Source organism: Rhinatrema bivittatum, chromosome 5, assembly GCF_901001135.1.
Source record: "Rhinatrema bivittatum chromosome 5, aRhiBiv1.1, whole genome shotgun sequence".
Classification (NCBI taxonomy): domain Eukaryota; kingdom Metazoa; phylum Chordata; class Amphibia; order Gymnophiona; family Rhinatrematidae; genus Rhinatrema; species Rhinatrema bivittatum.
The window spans coordinates 314,457,622-314,481,601 of NC_042619.1; the positions used below are offsets into that span (position 1 = coordinate 314,457,622).

General features: G+C 42.9%; 1 protein-coding gene across 5 annotated transcripts in view; it reads right to left on the bottom strand.

Moving 5' to 3' along the window:
• Positions 1 to 23,980, bottom strand: part of FRMPD4 (FERM and PDZ domain containing 4) — a 1,001,692-nt gene that overhangs the window by 137,018 nt on the left and 840,694 nt on the right. The gene's annotated exons all lie outside the window — the stretch shown is intronic.

Sequence of the window (23,980 nt, forward strand, 5' to 3'; positions counted from 1 at the left end):
TAAGGGTAAGGTGTGCAGTTTTGAGGGATGGGGTGTAAAGGGTGCCTGCAAGGGAAGTTCTGGTGGGGCGGTTAGAGGAACGGAAACGTGGCATATCCTCGAGCCAGGGGAGGTTATTCTTGTAAAGTGTGTTGTGTAGGATAGTAAGTGTTTTGTATTGAATACGAAAGGGGATGGGTAGCCAGTGCAGATCCTTGAGTATAGGGGTGATGTGGTCCCTTTTACGGGTGTTGGTTATGATTCTCTCCATGGCATTCTGCAGGATTTGTAGGGGTTTAATGGTAGAGGATGGGAGGTCTTGAAGAAGGGAGTTGCAGTAGTCTAGTTTAGATAGAATGGTAGTCTGCAGTACTAAGCGGAAATCCTGGGTGTGGAGGAGGGGCTTAAGGTTTTTTAGGATATGGAGTTTGTAGAAGCCCCCCTTTAGAAGAGACTTAATGTGGGGTTTGAAATTGAGGTATTGATCTAGGGAGACGCCTAGGTCTCTTACAGAATGCAGGGGGGTATGGGCTAAGGCAGTGTTAAGAGAGGAGGAGTGTGTTGTGAGGTCCGGTAGCTTAGAGATGATGAGGATTTCTGTTTTAGATGCGTTTAGAGCAAGGTGGAGGTTGGATAATAGAGAATAGATAGAAACAAGGCAAGATTCCCAGAATTGCAGTGATTCCTTAAGGGTTTTTTGAATGCAGATAAGAATTTGCACATCATCCGCGTACAGGAATAATTTCAGGCCTAGGTCAGAGAGTAGGTGGCAGAGAGGCAAAAGATAAATATTGAAAAGGATGGAAGATAGGGAGGATCCTTGGGGGACACCCTGTGTGAGGGGAATGTGCGAGGATTCAGACATCAATTTTTACTAAGTATTCTCTATGGGTGAGATAGGAGGAAAACCATGATAGTGCTGTGTCAGAGAGACCTATCTCTGCCAGATGGGAGATGAGGATTTGGTGGTTGACAGTATTGAAGGCTGCCGAGATATCTAGGAGGGCAAGTAGGTATGATTTACCTTGGTCCATGCCCTTGAGGATGGTGTCTGTAATTGCTAGTAAAATATTCTCTATATTGTGACCTTTATAGAAGCCAAATTGTGTTGGGTGTAGGATACCATGGTCTTCGAGGAAGTCAGTGAGTTGGGTGTTAACTACTTTTCAAGGATTTTGGAGATGAAAGGCAGGTTGGAGATGGGCCGGTAATTTGCTGGGTCAGTGGGGTCGAGGGTGGGTTTTTAAGAAGGGGCTTGACGACAGCATGTTTGAGGGAGTCTGGGACTTTACCAGATGTAAGGGAGCAATTAACTATGTCAGCTATAGGTTTTGCAATGGCAGTTGGGATAGAGAGGAGAGTTTTAGTGGGGATTGTGTCTGAGATATGGATGGCTGGTTTCATCCTTTTCAAGATGGTTTCAATCTCCAGCGTAGTTGTGAGGTCGAGGGACCCAATATTGCTGCTGTTGTTATTAGGGAGCGGAGTGGTAGGTGAAGGCTTGGTGGGGAAGCGAAGGAGGAAATTGGCGATTTTATTCTGGAAATACTTTGCTAGTTCTTCGCATTTATCATTGGCATTTTCTTCCTGAGAGGTGGAAGGGGGGATGGGGTTTGTGAGCTCAGCTACATATGAGAATAGGGCATTGGAGTTGAATTGTTAGTCATGAATTTTAGATGAGTAGAAATCTCGCTTGGTTTGTAGAGTGGCTTGACCGTAAGTGTGCAGTGTGGGCCGGATTTTAAAAGGGTTACGCGCATAAGTTATGCGCGTAACCCTCTTAAAAGGCCCCTGCGCGTGCCGAGCCTATTTTGCATAGGCTTGGCGATGCGAGCAAGCCCCGGGACGTGTGTAAGTCCTGGGGCTTTGCAAAGGGGGCGTGTCGGGGTGTGTCAGGTGGGCGGCGTGAATTTCGGGGCGGGGCGGGAGGCGTGTCGGGGCATGATGCCGGCCCGGGGGCATGGTCGAGGCCTCCGGACCAGCCCCTGGGTCGGGTGATGGCGCGCCAGCAGCCCGCTGGCGCGCGCAGATTTACGCCTGCCTCTGTCAGGCGTAAATCTGCTGACAAAGATAGGGGGAGGTTTAGATAGGGCCGGGGGGGAGGGGAAATTGAGGGGAGACAGAAGGAAAGTTCCCTCTGAGGCCGCTCTGAAATCGGAGCGGCCTCAGAGGGAACAGGCAGCGCGCGCTGGGCTCGGCGCGCGCAGGTTGCACAAATGTGCACCCCCTTGCGCGCGCCGACCCCGGATTTTATAAGATACGCGCGTATCTTATAAAATCCCACGTACTTTTGTTCGTGCCTGGTACGCAAACAAAAGTACGCGTGTGTGTAGATTTGTAAAATCTACCCGTGTATGTTTGTAAGCTGCTATGTGTGTAGGGGAGGGTTGTCTACGCCAAGTGCATAGACAACCCTCCCCTACACACATAGCAGGATGCCACTGACACTCTCCCAGGCATCCCCTGACGTTACCATATTTAAAGGGCCCACAGATGATGTCACAGGCTCTGACCTATAAAAGGCTCTAACTTCCCTACAGTCCTCATCTCAGCAACTGGTCTCCCTATGTTCCTATAGTGTGAGTTGCCTCAGCGATCCTTGTCCTCACTCTCCAGTTCATGCATTCTGTGTCTTCAGTTCCAGGTGTCCCTGTCTTCATCTTCAGAATCTGTTGCCCTTCTTCAGTTCTCTTTTGGTTTCTCACCTGCCTGTTCTTCTCCTTGCCTTCCTGCCCTGCCTATCCATCCTTCCTTCCCTATGGACAGATACCCATTATTGACCTCGGCTTGACTTCTGGACACTCTTGCCTGCTGCCTGCCACTAACCACTGCCCACGTCCTAGATATTTTCACTTGCTGCTTGCCATTGACCACTGCCTGACTCCTGGACACTTCTGCCACTGCCTGCCCTCAACCATAGCCTGCCACCTCTTCTACTTCAGCTCCAATTCAGATACCTGAACGGATCTCTCCACCTGCAAAGGTCCCCTCATATCTTCTAGCCCTGGCACACAAAGGCTCAACTTGAGGTGAATGTGGGCTGATAAAGGTGATGCTCCAGCTGGACCTCTTCCTCATCTGGGTCCGCCTGCCGACAGTGGGGTCCTGTAGGATTCCTTCCTGAAGGTTGCGTCAACCCTGCCTCAGTCTAAAGATCCACGACTGCAACACTTTTAAGAGAACCCCAGAAATAGTACTATTTTAAGGAAAGGAGGAACAAAGGAGTCTGCTGGGAGTGATAGTCACAAGAAGACTGAACCTGAAGCCAATCAGAAGGGAACTGATCACAGAGGAACAGGTAAATACAGGTGAGACTGATGTAAGACCTACATAAGGAGAGCATAGTTTCAGTTCGAGGAGATGCAAAGGAAACAAAGCCCAGCCAGAAAAGCAAGGGCTGGTCAGGGTAGAACAATGTTATGCCTAGAGTGAGGATATCCCAGTAAAGGAATTGGATAGCCTGTGGCTTGAAGTTAACAGAAGGAGTCAGGAGACAGCTGGGATGCATGGTTGTGGCATAGAGTTTATTCCAACCTGTGTTTAAATACCTGTTCTCTATATCTGAAATTACTCTGGTGCCTTAGATATAAAATTGTGCTGTTTCTTTTGAAAAACCATAGACTGAAGGAAAATAAAAATGTTGTTTTGCTGCAAATGTTTTGTTAGGCTATTATTTTGGGTGATCTAGCAGAAGCAGAGTGGGTCGTCAGCAGTGGTCTGCCACACCTATTAATTCTCAAGTGTATTACAGTATTCTAGATGTGGATTGTAATAGAAACATAGATTATATCAGCAGATAAACACCACTTGCGCCATCCAGTCTGCCTATTTGTGCTTGACAGAATTAAAATATGAAAAATAGCATAAAATACCCATCTCAGTGTTATGTTTTGGTAGGGATGTGAACCCTGGGCCGAGGTGAGAGATGACTCCGCCCACAGGGAGGAGCCCTGTGGGCCTCACAGTCGGTAGGCGCGGTCTCAGAGGTTTAGGACACAACTGTAATAGAGGCTTTATTAGAGAGGAGAAAGAGCAGGACCCGTGGAGTGGGGAACTGCAGGTAAGGAATAGTTCTGAAGCAGAACCCGTGGAGTGGGGACTGCAGTAGAGATACAGTTCTTGAGCAAGGGGTATGCCCAGGGTGATACCTCAGATATAATATCCAGTAGTGACCCGCGGAGCAGGATACGCCAGGCAGCCTTCTCAGTAGTGAAGCAATTAGCTTTGATGTGCAGATCCAGTAGTGGCCCGCAGAGCGGGGTACACCAGACAGCCTTCTTGGTGATGAAGCAATTACCTCAGGTGTGCAGATTCGGTAGTGGCCCGCAGCGCGGGGTATGCCGAGGATGACTGTACAATGATGGTGATGCTGAGGTAGTCAGAGGTACGGAAGCTCAGAAGGTTCCTGAAGAAGTTGAGGCAGCAATCTGCAGCACAGGGTAAGGTGAAGTGAATCCTGCTGAGGAGAACATCGGTAGTGGCCCGAGGCCCAGGGTACACTATGGGGAATCCCAGCAAGGCTTGGTAGAGTTGAAGTACAAAGAAAGTACTCATGAGACTTGGTTCCAAGGGTAGTCCTGAGAAGTAGTTCAAAGGCAGGAAGGCCCTCCGAGGAGTAGATAGCCTAGGAACGCGGAAGAACCCCCGAGGAGCGGGTACTCAGAGCGTTCACACAGCAAGCCAAGAACTGGAACCAATGGCCTAAGAGAGGTAGATTCAGCAATGAGGAAACTCCATGCTAACTTGTCAATGCATAGGGCCGGTCTGCTTAAGTACAGCTAGTGAGACTACGTCATCCGGAGGGAACGCTCCCGAGGTTCCTGACATGACGTGTATATAGCTGGCCCATGCGCACGTGCACCTGTGTGACTCCAGAAGCAAGATGCCAGTTGGCAGCATCCACGCTGTCCCAGGAACGCAAGGGAGATGACTGGCGGAGGCTGCCAGACGTCCTAGATTTGATGGTGCAGCGAAAAAAGAGGTGAGCATGAGAGGTCGCAGCTGTCTGCGACTGACAGGCACAACACTCAGATGTTTTGGGGATTATGTCAACAGAAAGAGCTGGATTTTCAAAGGGATCTCAATGCCTATTAGCCGGTTAGATCAAAGGCATTGAAAATCCACCAAATTTAGCCTCCTAATGAAAAAAGGTATTTAGGTAGTTGCTTAAATTCAGAGAGGTCCAGGTGATTTGGTTACATTTATGGGAGAAAGGCACCTAGCACTGATTTTCAGTGCTAACCATCTAACTTGGCAAGCCTAAATCTGCCAATGCTGGATTGACAGCTTCCCTATCTCCCCTTCTACCTGCCTGCCCAGATAGAAAATGTATCTGGGACAACAGCTCCCCCATCCCCCTTCCTGCCTGCCTGAATAAAAAATATAACTGATATTATTAGTTCTCATTCTTTGGAGGTAAAATCCCAGTCCACATGTTCATGACTGTCCAAATACCTCACTTTAATTTAGTACTTTAAGGAGAACCTTTTATGCTCAATATTCAAAGTGGCTGAATGTCTAGACAGGTCAAAGTACACACCTGACCAGATAATTAGACTGAAGTAGGTCATGTGCTAACGTACCTTGAAAAGGGCTCCCCGCTGTTACAAGAGACATCTATTAGTTTCCATCTAACATAAACATAAGTTTGTAGAGCACTAGAGGCAGTTTAAAATTATCTGTACAATAATGACAATAAGGACCTAATTTCCTTCATCCAAGTCATTTTATTTTAAGATTAAATCAGTCTTTAATTTCAATAACAGGTTTCAACTTGATGTCAAAGATAAAATTTGCCACTGTTGAACACAGGTGTACTGAGCAAACTGTGAGCTTATTACAAGGACCAGCTTTGTGTGCCAGCCCAACCAAACCACAAGTGATGGACTATTTGAGAGGGATGGCTATAAATACTAGGAGGTATTTATCCTCTTAGGAACACTACAAAAAACTGTCATCACTATTATCTTTCAACTGAATTCCTACAGATCAGACAATGGGGAGGATGATAAAGAAACTCCATGGTCTGCAAGTCAATTTTCAAAGGGAAACTCCCTACAGTTTTGCTTTGAAAATCCAGTGGCAGGTGCAAAGATAATTTTCAAAAGGAAATCCCATGGCTAATCTCTGCATCAACCCTGCCCCCTGGCATTGCCCCTTTTCACCATGGGTAAGAGCATGCACACTGTGGTCAGCACATACAGGGGATGGGGCAATTTTCAAAGATGCTTTTTTGTCAGGTTCCATGAAAATCCCTTTGAAAATTGTCCCCATAAAGACCAATGGCAGCATTAAAAAAAATTTACATTTTCACTTACATAAAGATCTTTCTTATTACCTAAAAGTAATGTTTTCATACATACCACTGTATACTATAATTTGCTATTATAGCATAACCGAAACCTATAGCGCAGGTCATGTTTAGTTATTCCTCAGGTGAAACAGAAATGTATTCCATTCAGTTTCAGATGCACGTCTCCGAAACTCAAATAGAATACATTATCATCTCGTCTGAAGGTAAGTTAAATGAGGACGCCACTGTTAAGTGATAGATTTAAGCCCAGTTTTTCTGAAGCAGCTTTAATGGCAATAATATATTCACTATTAAACATTGCTGCTGCTTTTTCAAAGACCATAATGTTTGCAATGTCTACTGAGCCACCACATAACCAGCAAAGAGTAATAGAATGTCATAAAAATCAAGCTCAAAATAAAAGGAAGCAGTGTCTGGCTGATATGGTCTTTGACTTCAAGCAACTAGATTAAGAAAATCTCATTTCACTGTTTTATGTCTTTCATTATTGTGGCAATTAGAACAACAGCAGTGAGCAGATACAGTAAATGAATAAGGATTTTATGACTTAGGTTTTGTCAATTCAGTCTATTATAACACTATAAAATTGGTCAATCTTGATTTTCTTTGAATGAGCGTCCCCTGATCATACTGGGTGGAATTTGTTTTTTTTTCAGATTTGCGCAATTGCACTCACCATGGAGACATGCGAACCAAAAAGTATCTCCATTAGCCTTGGGTGGCGCTGCTTATATTTTTCGTAGACTTCCTTAATGCACATTATTTTTAATGAAAACCTGTATTAAATAGTACATATGTTTAAAAACAGCTGTTGTCTTGCAGCTATGCTAGAAACAAATATTTAAATGGACAAGTTTCAAAACTATTTGGATGGGTGCAAAGTCCATGGGAATTTTTGCCCATGGACACTGCACTGGTTTTCAAAGGGAAAACACGAGCCCACTTTCCCTTTGAAAATTGCCTAAGGAAAAAGTGCACAGAGAGATCTGCCCCTGCTTTTTCTGTGAAAACTCTTTCTGTGGAAAACAATGGAATCCATTTTCAGCTGCTGTGTGGCTCGGCTACTTAGCCGGATATTTAGTGTGCGGTCGCACCACTGAATATGCCAGCTATCTTAAAGTTAGCCGGTTAATGTCTATCTGGCTAACTTTAGGACAGCCCTATGCCCCGACCTGAGATAGCCACATAAGTTAAGTGGTTAACTGTGAATATTGGAGTTAGCCGCTTAACTTATGCGGCTAACTCCACTCCTCTTTGGAGCACCTCTTGCCCATCCATGGAACACCCTCTTCTTATCCAGCTAAATTCTAGCCACATAACTATTTACCTGGCTAGAATTTATCTGGATAAGGGCTAAATATATTGTAGCGCCCCCCCCCCCCCCCAGCTGCAACTGGTGGAAATGGTGATTCTCTTCTGCTAAGGTGGTTCGAGTTTCTAAGTGGCGGTGGGGTAGGTCGATAGCACAGGAGTTGAGTTGCAGCTAACAGGGTTCCACACATTGCACTCTTTCTGACTGGGTAATTTAGAAGAAATAGGAAATCCCACCAAGCCAATGGAGCTCCCAGAGGTTGGGAGGGGAAGCATAGAGTAAGAAAGTTATTATGTAGGAAAGAATCGTTTAAAATTAAGAAAAGCTGTATTGTGGTAACAATCATGAAATGCAAATGATAAAAAAATGTAACCAGCTGGCAATAATGTTAAAACTGGGTTCAATAGCTATTGTATACCAGCAGTAAATGCAATTCATTTTAAATCTTTTGCAATTATGCTATCAGAATAGTTATCAGAACAATCTTTACCAACTATGGTAATTAGCATTTCCTTCTAAGTCTCTCTCAAAAAAAGCAAGATGCATTCAAAATAGTCATTCAGGCAAGTCACAATATTGTTCACTCTTGTTTTTTATATTGTATTTTAATGCATTCTCTGAACTCTATGCTTTGGACTGCTCTCTAGCTTGCAGTATCTTTGAACATTTTCTTATTTAAGTATAATTTTCTTCCTGTAATTCTGTTATGTATTTATTTTGTTTTTGAGTGAATGTCACTAGTGTCTGGCCAGATCTAGGCTGTTGTGAGTGCAAACTTAGATGCAGGATGCAGGGTGCATTGTCTCTGATGCTGCAAATAGTGCTTGTGGTGCTTATTGATAGCAAAGCATTCCTGGTTTTGTGGCTCTGGTTCTCTTTTCTTTGGTCGCCTTCCAGGAACCACAGGAATAACCTATTGGCTTGGCTTTAAGAAAATCAAAAAGAGAAACTATCTGCCTCTCACTGTATATCTTCCGGCAATCTAACAATGTGGTTCTATTATGTGTGCAACAGGAACCTACCATGTACTGAAATTCTAACTAATAAAATAAAAAGATAAGCAATTGCCCTTAATTACTGGTCCTTTCCTTGTAGATGAATTTTCTTATTTTCACAATCTTCTCTACTCTTTGACTTGCTCGGGCTTTAACAATAATAGATTTTCTCTCTCTGTTCCCATTATTTCTTTCTCAAACAGGGCTTTCTCTTTTTTCCCTGATTCCAAGGCAGAGTTCCTGCTGTAAGCCCCTGCCTCTGCACAAGACCAGTCTTTTTCTGTGTGTGGTTTTTTTTCCCACAAGAAGGATTACTGCCCTGGATGAGATCACAAAAACAGAAAATAGTTCCTCACATACTGCTTATATATCCTTAAACACTTCTTACTGGACTCTTTATAACCTCCTTAAGATGGCAGAAGTCTGACAATATCATCCAGTTAGATCTTTTGTTAAACACAGTACTAAACTTTTATAAAACACAGTCAACTCACAGCTCCTTGATTCTTCCACAGCCTTTTTACAAAAAAAAACTAAGCATGAGGCTTTCTTGCAGTTAATGTCAGCATCCATGCAAATTAGCCTGTCACAGGGGAACTATTGACATGCAGAACTTTGTGGTGCCAGCTGAATGGTGCAGCTCCTTGACTTCCCATAGATTTGTATTGGTTCCAACTGCTTCCTATGAAACACCATCCAACTTTATCTTCTAAAACTTTTTTTAAAGCTTAGTTTTGAAATAAAAATTATATGAAGGGATTGCTCAATTCTTGCTCACATCTAGGTTGGCACTGGTTTTAATACTTTTCTTCTGGATTTCTCAATGTGATTTACATTACTGGAGATCTATGCTGATGCCACTTCCTTTTTCTCTTCCCTGCAGACCCAGCTGATTCAAAAGGCACAACTGCAACATTCCCAGGTCACTCCCCTTGCTGTTGTCTGTCCCTGAGTCTTGCCACCTCTGCAACAACAGGAGCTGAATCCTTCCTGCTCCGACCTCTGACGTGGCTGAAGCCTGCCCCCCACTGCTCTTCTAGAACCATACAAGGTAATCAGATATGGATGAGATAAAAACACAGGCTGGCTCTCTCAGCCTGTCTTTCCCTGTTATTAACTATTGCAGCATTTCTGGGATTTCTTTCAACCAGACATACAGAATGAAAGTTTTTTTTTTTTCACTTATTTACAATATTTATTACATTATCAGTCTAAATAGATTTTTAATATGGACCTCCAAGTACTTAGGGACAGATTTTAAAAACTTGCGTGAGCGCGTACTTTTGTTCGATTGCCTAATTTCAATGGGGAAAGAATTCCAGAGAGTAGGGCCTACTATAGAAAAAGCACATTCGCGCATGACATGGAGCCTGGTGAGTCATGGGGATGGTACATCGAGAAGGCCATGTTAGGATGAGTGTAGGGACCTTGTGGGCTGATAAAAATGAAGCATGGTGTTGACTAACACAGGGGGTTCATCATTCAGCAATTTGAAAATTGTCATTCAACCTTGTACTTTATCCTCTCATGGATGGACAGCCAGTGTAGTTCTATCAAAGTGGAAGTGATATTATCAGTTCACTTCAAACCATAGAGTAGCCGGTTGGCAACACTGAGTAGGAGCTGCAAGGGCTTAATAGTAATATTAGCTAGTTCAAGGTAAAGTGAATCACAGTAGTCAACTATGGGGAAAAGAGAGGCTTTAGAACAGTTCGAAAATCATGTACGTGAAGGAATTTTTTAAGACCAGATAAAACACGAATGCGATAAAAACCTTGAGCAATGACATGTTTGATGTGGGGCTGGAATGAAAGAGTATTATCTAGAGTCACTCCAAGACTTTTGACCTGCTATTGAATAGTGAAATTGCAGCCAAAAAGAGATATAGGGTTGAAACTGATGGATGAATAAGGACTGTGAATGGCAAGGAGCTTGGTTTTTGTCATGTTTAAGGACAATTTGTGGTGTTTCAACCATTTATTAATGGCAGAGAAGCAGATGTTAAGATGCTCAAGAGTATTGACACAAGAAGAATGTATATGTATTACAAATTGTATATTGCCACATATAATTTGTAAAAATCAGTCGAGGTCGGCGCCATTTTGTACGGCAAAATGATTCGAGTACAGGAGGTCGCTCCCGGACCCCCGCTGGACTTTTGGCAAGTCTTGTGGGGGTCAGGAGGCCCCCCCAAGCTGGCCAAAAGTCCCTGGGGGTCCAGCGGGTGTCCGGGAGCGATTTCCTACGCTCCTGACGTCGGCAAAACGATTCGAGTGCAGGAGGTCGCTCCCAGACCCCCGCTGGACTTTTGGCAAGTCTTGTGGGGGTCAGGAGGCCCCCCCAAGCTGGCCAAAAGTCCCTGGGGGTCCAGCGGGGGTCCGGGAGCGATCTCCTACGCTCCTGACGTCGGGGGACAAAAAACAAAATGGCGCCGGCGCTACCTTTGCCCTGTCATATGACAGGGCAAAGGTAGCGCCGGCGCCATTTCTACAATGCCCTGGAGGCCCGAGAGTAAAAGATCACACCGGGACCCCCCATCTGGACCCCAGGTAATTTAAGGCATTTTGGGGGGGTTCGGGAGGGTGGGGGATTTATTTTAAAGGGTCGGGGTGGGTTTTAGGGATGTTTTAGTGTGCCGGTTTTCCTGCCCTCCCCCGATTTACGATTTACATAATATTTAAAAAAACAAAACCGCGACGATCCGTTCCCTCCCCCCCCCCAGCCGAAATCGATCGTTAAGACGATCGATCACACGATTCACATCTCTATAACATACTGCACTTTTCAGGGTTTTTTTTCTATTTACCTCATTTTATCAAAGTTTCCCTTTTCAAAGTTTAATGCTTATTGTTCTCCCAATCATTAAGTAGAATTTGATCACAATATGATCACTGTTGCTGAGTGGCCCCCATCACCATTATCTCTTGCACCAAATCCTTCATTCGACTAAGAATTGGTTCTAAAATAGTTCCCATTCTTGTTGGTTCCTGAACAGCTGCTCCATGTAACAGTCATTTATTTAATCTAGAAGCTTTACCTCCCTAGCATACCCTGATGTTACATTTACCCAATCAATATTGGGGTAATTGAAATCTCCCATTACTGTTCTGTCAAATTTATTAGCTTCCCTATCACTGTTAGTATTTGTATTCTCTTCCAGAAAATACACATTTTCCAGTCTATGTTGTATCTATCTTTAATATCTTTCTTGCATTTTCTATTTCACTTTTGTTACCTTCTCTTTTTTTTGTCTCTGAAAGTGATCTGGGCCTCTGTTAATAAGGGTCATTGGCCATTAACCACCCATCTGAGTCTAGGGGAGAGCACTGAGGGCCCTTGGGCTCTGCCCTATTGTGCAAATGGTCAGTCTGCTCTTGCTTTCCAGTGGTATTTATAATTTTAATCTTTATCTCCCCCTTCTCTTCCATTCATCTCTTGACTGTTTAGTCTCATTTCTAGCCTACCAGTCTGTCTCTTTCCCTTTCCTTTCTCTTTTCTTCTGTATCTATTCTACCTTGCGCTTTGCTTTATCTTCCTTCCCTCCTTCTTTTCCCTTTCCTTATCCTAGGATTTATCCTTCCACATCAGACAGAATTGGGAACACAGAATGAAAACTGGGGAGCATCACCAAAGTTGGGGGATATCTGGTGACCCTATTTATGTTCATCATTCAGATAAGGTGACCGATGGCATGATGGACTCTGATAAGAATATGTGCTGCAAAATATCCAGCATGTTCAACAGAAAGTGAATAGTTTCAGGAAATATGTATTCAAGAAAAAAAGTTCATAAAAGGATTAGTATGCTGCGTGAACTGCCAAGTCATAAAAACATCTCCCCGGCTGTCTGTGAAGCTGAGCTATAAACATAAAAAACTACTTAACATAAAAATCTTAAAAGAAATATTGGAAGCATGAAAAACAATAAGACATATCAGAACTACGAAACCAGTGAAAATATAGGCCATAAATCAAAATTTTCACTACTCTGGGAGAAAGGCAAGGATATTTCTCTTCATATACAAAAAAAAGCTGAATGTTTTGCAGTTTAAACCTCTTTACGGAAATTTGACCTAATAGTTGATTTATTGATTAGATCAGGACTTCCCAAACCTGTCTTGGGGACTCCATAGCCAGTTGGATTTTCAGGATAACTAGAATAAATATGCATCAAATAAATTTGCATAAACGGAGTCTCCATTATATGCAAATATATCTCATGAATATTCATTGTAGATATCCCGAACACCTGACTGGCTATGGGGTCCCAGGACAGGTTTGGGAAGCCCTGCATTAGTTATCTTTTGCCTTAACTTTAATCGTGTACAATATATAATGGTTTTCAGAGAACCAGTTTTTGATGTGTATGCACAAATAATCTATCCTACAAGAGTCTGAGCTTCAGTCCAAGGACACAAATAACATTCAGTTCTCAGAGGGGATGCATCAAAACATCTAGCATTCAAGTATACATGGTGAACTTCTGGTTTAAAAAGTAGAAGTCAAAATGCTGAATTTAAAATAGACTACTGCTATGGAAGTGATAACCACATTACCAGTCTATCGTCAGAAATGTATCACCATGGATACAATAGATTTCCTACTTAGTTTGTCTCAGCACCTCATAAAAAATAGTTAATTCCATGCAGAAACCAATTCAAAAAACTTTATCCATGAAATAAAGCAATGCAAAGTCAATAAAACAAAGAATACTTTATTTTCATTTCATTTGAAAAAGACTTTTGAATATCATGATAGCTTAAAAAAACTGCGAAACAACTGCAGCCATTTTGTAATCCCATTAATTTCAAAATTTGTTGGAATTTATTTGTTTAAGGATTAGAAACATCTCATAATGGGCAGGCCCGGTAGCTCATGGCAGTGTGTGGAAGGTCACCGGTATGATCCCTGAATTGGGTCTTCTGCACCCCAGGTTGACCTGGGCAGGGCATACTGTAGCAGCAGCATTTTCAGCCCCTGGCGGAGGAGGGTGAAGTCAAGTTTTGTAGAAAATTATGCATTGTGTGATTTTTCATGTGGAATTTAGTAACTGATTAACTGCTATTGAGTTCATGTACATGATTTTTTTTAGCTCTTTAGGTGATTTTGCATAAATGTTGCAAACAGAATTGCTTATGTAAAACAGAATGAACTAACTCACATTTGTGAAAAATAGTGCACACTATTTCATACTTTTTGCATATGCTACTGCATTTGCAATTGCATTTGGAGGATGCAGGATGGATACTAGGGATGTGAATCGTTTTAGGACGATTAAAATTATCGTCCGATAATTTTAATATCGTCTTAAACCGTTATGGAACACAATACAATACAGATTCTAACGATTTATCGTTATAAATCGTTAGAATCGTGAGCCGGCACACTAAAACCCCCTAAAACCCACCCCCGACCCTTTAAATTAAATCCCCCACCCTCCCGAACCCCCCCCCCAAATAACTTAAATAACCTGCGGGTCCAGCGGCGGTCCGGAACGGCAGCGGTCCGGAACGGGCTCCTGCTCCTGAATCTTGTCGTCTTCAGCCGGCGCCATTTTCCAAAATGGCGCCGAAAAATGGCGGCGGCCATAGACGAAAAAGATTGGACGGCAGGAGGTCCTTCCGGACCCCCGCTGGACTTTTGGCAAGTCTCGTGGGGGTCAGGAGGCCCCCCACAAGCTGGCCAAAAGTTCCTGGAGGTCCAGCGGGGGTCAGGGAGCGATTTCCCGCCGCGAATCGTTTTCGTACGGAAAATGGCGCCGGCAGGAGATCGACTGCAGGAGGTCGTTCAGCGAGGGTTCCGGCGCCTCGCTGAACGACCTCCTGCAGTCGATCTCCTGCCGGCGCCATTTTCCGTACGAAAACGATTCGCGGCGGGAAATCGCTCCCTGACCCCCGCTGGACCTCCAGGAACTTTTGGCCAGCTTGTGGGGGGCCTCCTGACCCCCACGAGACTTGCCAAAAGTCCAGCGGGGGTCCGGAAGGACCTCCTGCCGTCCAATCTTTTTCGTCTATGGCCGCCGCCATTTTTCAGCGCCATTTTGGAAAATGGCGCCGGCTGAAGACGACAAGATTCAGGAGCAGGAGCCCGTTCCGGACCGCTGCCGTTCCGGACCGCCGCTGGACCCGCAGGTTATTTAAGTTATTTGGTGGGGGATTTAATTTAAAGGGTCGGGGGTGGGTTTTAGGGGGTTTTAATGTGCCGGTTTTTCGATTTTTCGATTTTTAACGATTTTTAACGATTTTTCACGATATTTTACCCCCCCAAACGGCAACAATACGATTCCCTCCCCCTCCCAGCCGAAATCGATCGTTAAGACGATCGAGGACACGATTCACATCCCTAATGGATACGGGTTGGAATAATTTAATCAGTACTAAGGCATGGACAACAAGTTCAATGTCAAGACAAAAAGAGCCAGTGCAGGAAATAAGAACCATCATTTTATGGGTTTAAGATTATGTCAATTTTAGACTCATAATCAGAATAATCTAAGAATCAATATCATCTATTCCATTAGGAAATGAATAATGAGATTTGTCTTGAGTTCTGCGAGCATTCATTTCTTCTCTTAGTGCACCGTCAACTTTGAAAGATAAAGGAAAGAGGTTCAGGGAGTACATATGATAGTTGTTTTTTTTTTAATATTTGGTTTTAGTTTTAGATGTCAGCTCTGTGACATTTCATGATGATAAGTGGGTTTATGCTATACCACTGAAAGTCTAATGCTTGAAACAGAGGCTCTTGGTACATTTTGCTCTGATTTATTTATTTTGCATTTTTATATACCGACATTCTTGTATCAGATACAAATCATACCAGTTTACATTAGAAACAGAGTATGCAGGAAAATAGGTTTCCTAAGTCAAATACATTGAACATATTTAATAAACAAAGGATTACTAAACACTATGAAAAAGGTTAATTAACAAAGGAAAACTTAAGGGAATTAAAGTAAGTGTAGCACAAAGGATTGCACGAAGGGGTGCACAAAGGGGAGTGCCCCTTTGGCGCACCCCTTCAGCGAGCGACGCACGGCGTGCAACGCCTGGTGGAATGTGGCCGTTTACCGGTTCGCCGCTGAGCGTGATGACATCAGGGGGGGGGGCGGGTCTCTTCATCCCTGACTTCACAGCATTCTCAGTTTCAGCGTGAAGTGTTTTTTAAATTATTTTGGTCTTTTTGGTCTCTTTTTCTCTCAGCGATTGCCCCTAAAGGTGCCTGGTACTGGTGGGCTGCCCCTCCGCACCACTGCCTGGTGGAATGTGGCCATTTGATTTCCCACAGAAGTCCTACTCATCATCATTATCATCAGTTTGTGCCCATCATACCATCTTAAGAAGTTTTATTAAAAATCACCAAATGACTCTGAACCCTGACTCAGTTTCTCAGAGGCAGAATTTAAAGCTTGTGGCTAGAAATCATATAAATGTTGATAAAGTGCTAGTAAAAACAAAAATGTAATTTATTTACTTTAAAAAACTTGTGGGTTTACTACTGGGCTGCAAGACTGGTGTGTTTAAAGGCTTGGTTAAATAATGCTAGCATTCCAATGTTGGCACTTGAAAAGGAACAAGGTGACAGTTATCCTTGCAATGCTCCCCTTTGTACCATCTCACTTTCCTCATAGTCAGCGTATTTGTAGGAATGGTTCAATTAAGTCCTACCTGCTAATTGGCTTTCCTTGAGTCCTGCCAGACCAGTAACCTGTGGGATTTTCCCTCCCACCAGCAGATGGGGGCAGAGTGCGAAAGCTTCCTCTCTGACATCACTACTATAAAGGCTGGCCTAGCAGAGAGGAAGTCAGTAGCCTTTTGCCAAAGCATGGTTTGTTGCTTGTATTTTTATACCCACACTTTCTTTCTTTCTTTCTTTATTTATTTAAGGAGACTTACTAGCTCGTTACCTGGCCAGCTTCTTTGTCTGTCTTGTCCTCCCCAGGGTGGCATTTTCCCTGGTATTATAGGACGCTGGTTCCTTACTTTCTGCAATAAGGGATCTAGGACATATCACAAAATGAATAAAAATGCTAAGGGGAGAACAGCCTGCCTTCGCATTCCACTGTGCTTCCTTGTTCCTTATGTTTTAACTTACTTATCAAACTCTGTTTCTTTATTTGCATGCCTGTTTATTCTTTTCTTATGGGCAAGACCTAGCCTGGTCTGTCAGAACGCAAGGAAAGCCAGCTGTCATGTAAGACCTAATTGAAACTTTCCTCTTTGTCCTGCCAGACCAGTAACCTGTGGGATGTACCTAAGCTGTACTTCCCCCGGGTAGAATCCCTAGTGCTGCTTCCAATACCAAAAAGTGTCTCCTCTCTTTCTTGAAGGTGTAATCTATAGTGTTTTGTAAAAGTGTGGACAGTCGACCACATGGCTGCCCTGCAAATGTCCCTAGGCTTAACTGCTCTGTATTCTGCCTAAAGGTTGTCTCTCTCTATCATATACACACACAGTCTCACTTTTTCCACACACAGACTCACTCACTCTCTCCCACACACACACACACATACATTTGCTCTCTCTTTCTCTCTCTCAAATGTAATGTGGACAAGTGCAAGGTGTTGCATATAGGGAAAAATAACCCTTGCTGTAGTTACACGATGTTAGGTTCTATATTAGGAGCTACCACCCAGGAAAAAGGTCTAGGCATCATAGTGGATAATGCTTTAAAACCATCGGCTCAGTGTGCTGCAGCAGTCAAAAAAGCAAACAGAATGTTAGGAATTATTAGGAAAGGAATGGTTAATAAAATGGAAAATGTCATAATGCCTCTAAATCGCTCCATGGTGAGACCGCACCTAGAATACTGTGTACAGTTCTGGTCGCCACATCTCAAAAAATATATCGTTGCGATGGAGAAGGTACAGAGAAGGGCAACCAAAATGATAAAGGGGATGGAACAGCTCCCCTATGAGGAAAGGCTGAAGAGGTTAGGGCTGTTCAGCTTGGAGAAGAGACGGTTGAGGGGGGATATGATAGAGGTCTTTAAGATCATGAGAGGTCTTGAACGAGTAGATGTGACTCGGTTATTTACACTTTCGAATAATAGAAGGACTAGGGGGCATTCCATGAAGTTAGCAAGTAGCACATTTAAGACTAATTGGAGAAAATTCTTTTTCACTCAACGCACAATTAAACTCTGGAATTTGTTGCCAGAGGATGTTGTTAGTGCAGTTAGTGTAGCTGGGTTCAAAAAAGGTTTGGATAAGTTCTTGGAGGAGAAGTCCATTAATGGCTATTAATCAAGTTTACTTAGGGAATAGCCACTGCTATTAATTGTATCAGTAGCATGGGATCTTCTTGGTGTTTGGGTAATTGCCAGGTTCTTGTGGCCTGGTTTGGCCTCTGTTGGAAACAGAATGCTGGGCTTGATGGACCTTTGGTCTAACCCAGCATGGCAATTTCTTCTTATGTTCTTATCTTTCACCAGGCTCTCTTCCTCTCTCACATAGGCTTGCTCCCTATCACACACACACACACACTCATACACACACATACTCATACATACACATTTTCACACACACACACACTCGTACACACAAACAAACACATTATCACATTCATGCTAGCTCACACAAATATGCTCATACACAAACACAGGCTCACATACAGGGAAACAGACACACAGGTTGTCTCTGTCACACATGCACACAAGTTCACTCTCTCATACATAGGGTCACTCTTACACATGCAGGCTCACTCTCTCACACATACACACACACAGGCTTGCTCTCTCTCTCTCAAAGACACAGGTCTCACACAAAGGCTCTCTTGGTCTCACACAAAGGCTTGCTCCCTATCACACATACACACTTTCCCATACACTCACTATCTTATGCATGCTAGCTCACACAGATATGCTTATACACACACACACACACACACACACACACACACATACACACACTCTCTCTCTCTCACTCACTCACACAGGCTCAAAGCCTCCCCTCTCTTTTGGGCCTATTCTTCAGCCACCAGAAAGATGTGGTCCACTGGTGGCTCTTCTTTGGCTACCATAGGATTGGCTCTGCTGCGGCCTGCCAGACCTCACTCTTTCTTCAGCCACTGGAAGTATAGGGTCCATTGGTGGCCACCAGGTCCTCTGCTACTTCGGCTGCCACGGGATTGGCTCCATGGCAGCCTGCTGGGCCGTAATCCTCAGCCGCCAGCAAAATAGGGTCCACTGGCAGCCGCCAGATCGTGGATCCTTTTATGTTTTTGAGGGGTACAATGCCACCTCCCCTTGCTCATAGTCATGGCATGGGCATGGGCAGCAGCAGGAGTCACTTTTAAGCAACATCATCTCCTGCTGCTGCAGGGATGGTCTTGTGGTAAGAACTATGAGATTGGCTCTATGGCAGCAGAAGATAACGTTCACTTAATCGTTACTCCATCTGCTGGAGGCAGATTTAAGCTGGAGGATCGAGCAACTGGTGGCTACATTGGATCAGGCAGGGGTTTAGTTTATTCCTGCTCCATCCCATATCTAAAACTGGAGTGGAAATTTTTTTGGGTGGCACTTGCCATCCCATAGCAACATCTATGCTAGATGAGCTGTAAAGTTGTGCACAAGTTCCAGATATCACATTTTTTTACTCAATGATTTAATATCCTGCAACTTCAATAGGGGGAAAACAAACTGACAGAACAAATGTGCAAGCAAAAACTTGTGTGAAAAAATAGCTGTTGAATTTTTACCTCAAATTGCTTCATTTATGAATTAAGTAAAAATTTCCAAGGCACTTGTACACAAGATTTTGCACACACAATTGTTTTTTGCTTTGAATGGGAAATTCCCCGCTCCTGAAGCTGCAGCACAAACTGAATTTCAGGTTTTTCACAAGGTTTTTGCCCTACGCATGCCCAAAACGTAAATCTTGTCCTTTTACTTTCAATGCACACACTGGCTTAATTTTTATTTGTACTTTTCAGCTGACCTTATACCCACTTACTTCATACGTTCAATGCTTGCATTGTATCCTCCTCTGCCCAAACAATTTCCAAAAGCCCATTTACCCATGTTAAATGCGCTTAACATGGGTAAAACCTATTGACAATTCAATAGCATATATGGTTGCAATTTTCAAAGGATTTTATCTGCATTACCTGCACTTAAACCAGGCAAGTGGGCTTTTGAAAATTGCTACGATAGCATGTTACATTTACATTTTCCTTTGAAAATTAACTTGATCAGGCTATATTACCACTGAAAGCAAATATTTTCTAGCCTTTTGTAGAAGTAAACAGGTGGCCAATCAGCTTTCACGTTCATGTGATTTTATGCTACTGCAGAAAAAGTTGCATTACCTTCTCTTTCTGTTCTGTCCTGGCCTGCTAATATTTTCACAAAGCAACTGTACAATGAAATTACCTGCATCCTGTATGAGACATCTAGTAACTGCATGCAAACAAATGAATAGCCAGTGACGAGAAATTTCCTTCATGTCACAATTATAAACATTAGTGTCAATTAAATCAGAGGCAGCCAAGCAAAGGTAATATCCAGTTCCTTCAGCTGGAATAGGATACCCTTCTCTCACCAGTATACCTATGAGATCTTTCAGCAGAAGAAGGATATGGTCTACTATGACAGCAGTGATTTCTTAACACCTGTGGGATTTTTGTATTAAGTTTCTCTGCAGCTACAATCCACTGTGAATTGGAGCTAACAAATCAGAACACTGTAAGAAATCAAATAAGTCTCAGTAGTTCCCTACTTGCAATTATGGTTTTGTCTATGTGTTGTTTTTTTTTTTTTATCTTGACAAACTGGAAACCCTGGTTTTAGAACAGTAAATTAGTCTTCTGCAGATCTTTATCCCCCTTTCTTTCTCAAACGAACGTCCCACTTCCCAGATGGGAACGGCAAAATGCCTCGAAAAATGCAGCTATAAATTATGATTTATGAGCAATCTCTGAGATAGGAAGAGTACTGTTTAAGAAACACATACAAGATCTCCTATTATTAAAGGCAGATACGTTTGTGGAGTCCTTCTTAAGCAGTCTAATTGGTCAGATGACTTTGGTGGCTGAGTGATTCCATCTAATGTTCTTATGTTGAGCAGAAATAGAATTCAGTTGATTTTATTATAAGAGACAAACACTGAAGCTGCACTAGATAGGCTTGGCCAATATTATCCACCTGTTATTTACTGGAAGTATGCAGAGCACACTCTACAGCAGTGATATTCAGTGTGGATCTTTTCGTGCACACATTTGTTAAAATATTGGGGGTAGACGTTAATGAATGAAAATTATAAGGAGAAATTCTCTGCACTGTATGAAGCTCTTTTTTTTTTTTAAGAAAAAAAAGATAACAGGGGTTTACAAATGCAGGAAAATGTTTATATTTCATTGGCCCCCTTCCCCGTTTTGTGCAATGTTTCCTCCTTTAATTCCATTACTGCACTGCAGTGGATGACTCCAATCATGGGCAAAAACACAAAAGCCTCCAGTACTGCATTGCAAACATTGCTAATGGTGTTCTGACCAAATCAGCATTCCAATCTCTGAATCAATATACCCTTGCAAAAGGAACGAAGAGCAGCTGCAGGCAAGCTGCACAGTCTATTCCTCATATGCTGCAAAAGCATTTTTCATCACCCTTTCATCCATCATTTGCCCTGATTTGAAAGCTATACACTGCATGCAAAATACTGTATCACCCACTTTTTATAATTTTAACAGCTCTGGTCCAATCGCCAGTCAACCAGGAACTACATTTAGGGGCAAAGAGTTAATTCAGTTCATTAGCTTATTTGGTACCATGGGTTCAAACCTTACTTGATGGGTTTCTGATCTAGATACAGATGTTACTGATTGCTGTAGCATAGAGAAAGACAGTTCCTGTCCCTAGCTTTCCCTGCCAGCAGTGGCCATTTGTGACCCACATAAGCAATGACACCAGGGGGAGTATCCAGTTACATGAAGTATAACGAAGATGAGCTCCAAGAAGTCGATCAACATCACATAACACGGCAGTATGAAGGGGGTCATTTGTCTTATAAAAACAGGTTGAAATTCAGACCAAAAAAAAAAAAAAGAAAGTAAAATACAAAATAGATATATAAAATGAAACACTTTCCAGCTGAACCGTGAAGGAAGCCCCACAATCCATGTACAGCAGGAATGGCAAACATCTGTCCAGAAGTGGGAGTGAACAGTAAGTGGGTGAGTGGAGAAGTTAGCTATGCGAGTGCATGGGAAATTTTAAGAATTTTTCTCCAAATTATTCCTCCTATCTCATTCGCCACCTCATGATGCTATTCATTCTTTTCCCTGCAATTTTTTTCTCCTTCCACCTTCATTTTCTTTTTACCCTCTTCTCAGTGCCTCATTGGTGATCAGGCGTGTGATGTTTTCCTCCTATGGCTCCTCTTCCTATACCAGGGATCTTAAAGGTTAGCACACATTCTCCTTCCTTTGGCTGATGGAAGGAACAACAAGAACCACACATGCTGCTTCTCTTCCTTCCCATGGCTTGGTCTGGTCGCATCTGTCTTCTTCCTTCTATAGCTGGCACCATGCAACCACATCCTCCCTTATACAGCCAGTAATGGCCATACATGTATCTCCTCTAAACCCATGGCTGGATGCAGAGCTAATGCTCTTTGTGAGTTTTAAGTGCCCATATAGGAATGCAGGAGATTAAGACAAATATTTGGCATCCATGGGTTCCTCAAAGGGTGTCTCTTGTGAAAACCTAGGTACTTTAGAGAGAAAGGTCTTATAAATCAGAGAGAATATTCTGCTGGTCAGAAGAGCTGTCGGGTATGTGCATATATGCCATATGTTCCTACTGCTAACAGCTAAGAATGAAATGCCCAACATTTCATGTTAAAATATTCCTTTATCCAACTTTTCAGATTTTCAATTTGTCAACGTTGAATTATAGTCAAGATTCTAATTTAACAGGACATACATGGGTTAGGGCAATCACTGACCCTTGTCTGGTTGCATAATTTTCTCCTAAGTCATAATGGTATTTTTTACCTATTCTATTTTTTTAGGGCGGGGGAAGGAAGTGTTTCCAAAAATAAGCTCTTAACAGCCATGAAGTACACAACTCACATAAAAATGGTCTGACGCTTCCAGCTACAACAAAATATATAATAATAATCAAAGCAATATGGAAGAAGGGTAGGAAGAACTGAATAGCTACTGTACTTAATTAGCTGATTGTAACTTTGCCTAGGCATTTTAGAATAAGAGATGCTTTAGCTAAATTTCTGAATAGAGAATTAAGCAACATTTGCCCAAACTGGGAGCATTAGTATTGTATGTTTGAAACAACTGTATTCAGGAGAAATAGCCTTGTATAGAATCCCTATCCAGATGTTAACAGATTAAAAATGGACAGAATACTAGCAATATACATTTTTAAATTTACAAGGAGCCTTGGATATTTTCATTTATTAAAGTTAGCAGGGAATGTATGATTAGCAATCATCTTCAATAGCTTTTATAATTGACCTAGGAAAATAAGACAAGGATAAGGTTGGCCAGTAGAAGCAATAGGTACAGAGAAAGCAAGACAATTGATAGCAAACGTGGCCCCAGGTGGTTTTGCGGAAACTAATATAGTGTCCATAATTCACTACTAGGGATCTTGTTCTGCTTTTAATGGGAAAGCAGGAAAAGACAGACTAGCTATTCACTGAATATCTAATCCCAAGGAATAAGTATGTGGTTGATTTTAAAAACCCTACGTGCGCTGAAGCCAGGAGATACATGCGTGACTCAGCGCGGCGCATGCTGCACGGATTTTAAAACCTGTGCGGGTACTCACATACCTCCTCGTACGCACACCAAACTAATTTTTGCCAAAAGGGACGGGGAATGGGTGTGGTCTGGGTGGGGTATGGGCAGGTTGGGGCTGAGGCATGATATCCGCGCATACCCTATTTACACAGTCAAGCGTACACTGGGGCCCCCTACCGCTTAACTTTACTTCTGCTATGGACGGCGTGTAAGTCATAAAATAAAAAAAATAGATTACTTAGCAAGGTTATGGGGGGGGTCTGACCTAACAGGGAAAAAGGTAGGCAAAGAAATAGGAGGGTTAGGAATGCTGGATGATTGGTTAACTGGGAGAACTGGGAACAAACTGGGAAAATGGGTTCCAGCGTTGGCGCGCGTGACATGTAAAATCCCCTCCACTTACGCAAGCAAGGTGGCATTTGTGTGCACATGCACGCATCAATATGAAATCGTACGCACATGTATGAGCGAATAGCCGATTTTAAAACATGTATGTATGTTTTAAAATCGCCACGTTCACGTGCATGCACCGGCAAACACGTGCACATGTGCGCGGCTCTTAAAATGTACCTCTATACGTGGAACTTCTGCAAAATGAATACTTACTTAGAAGCCAATGT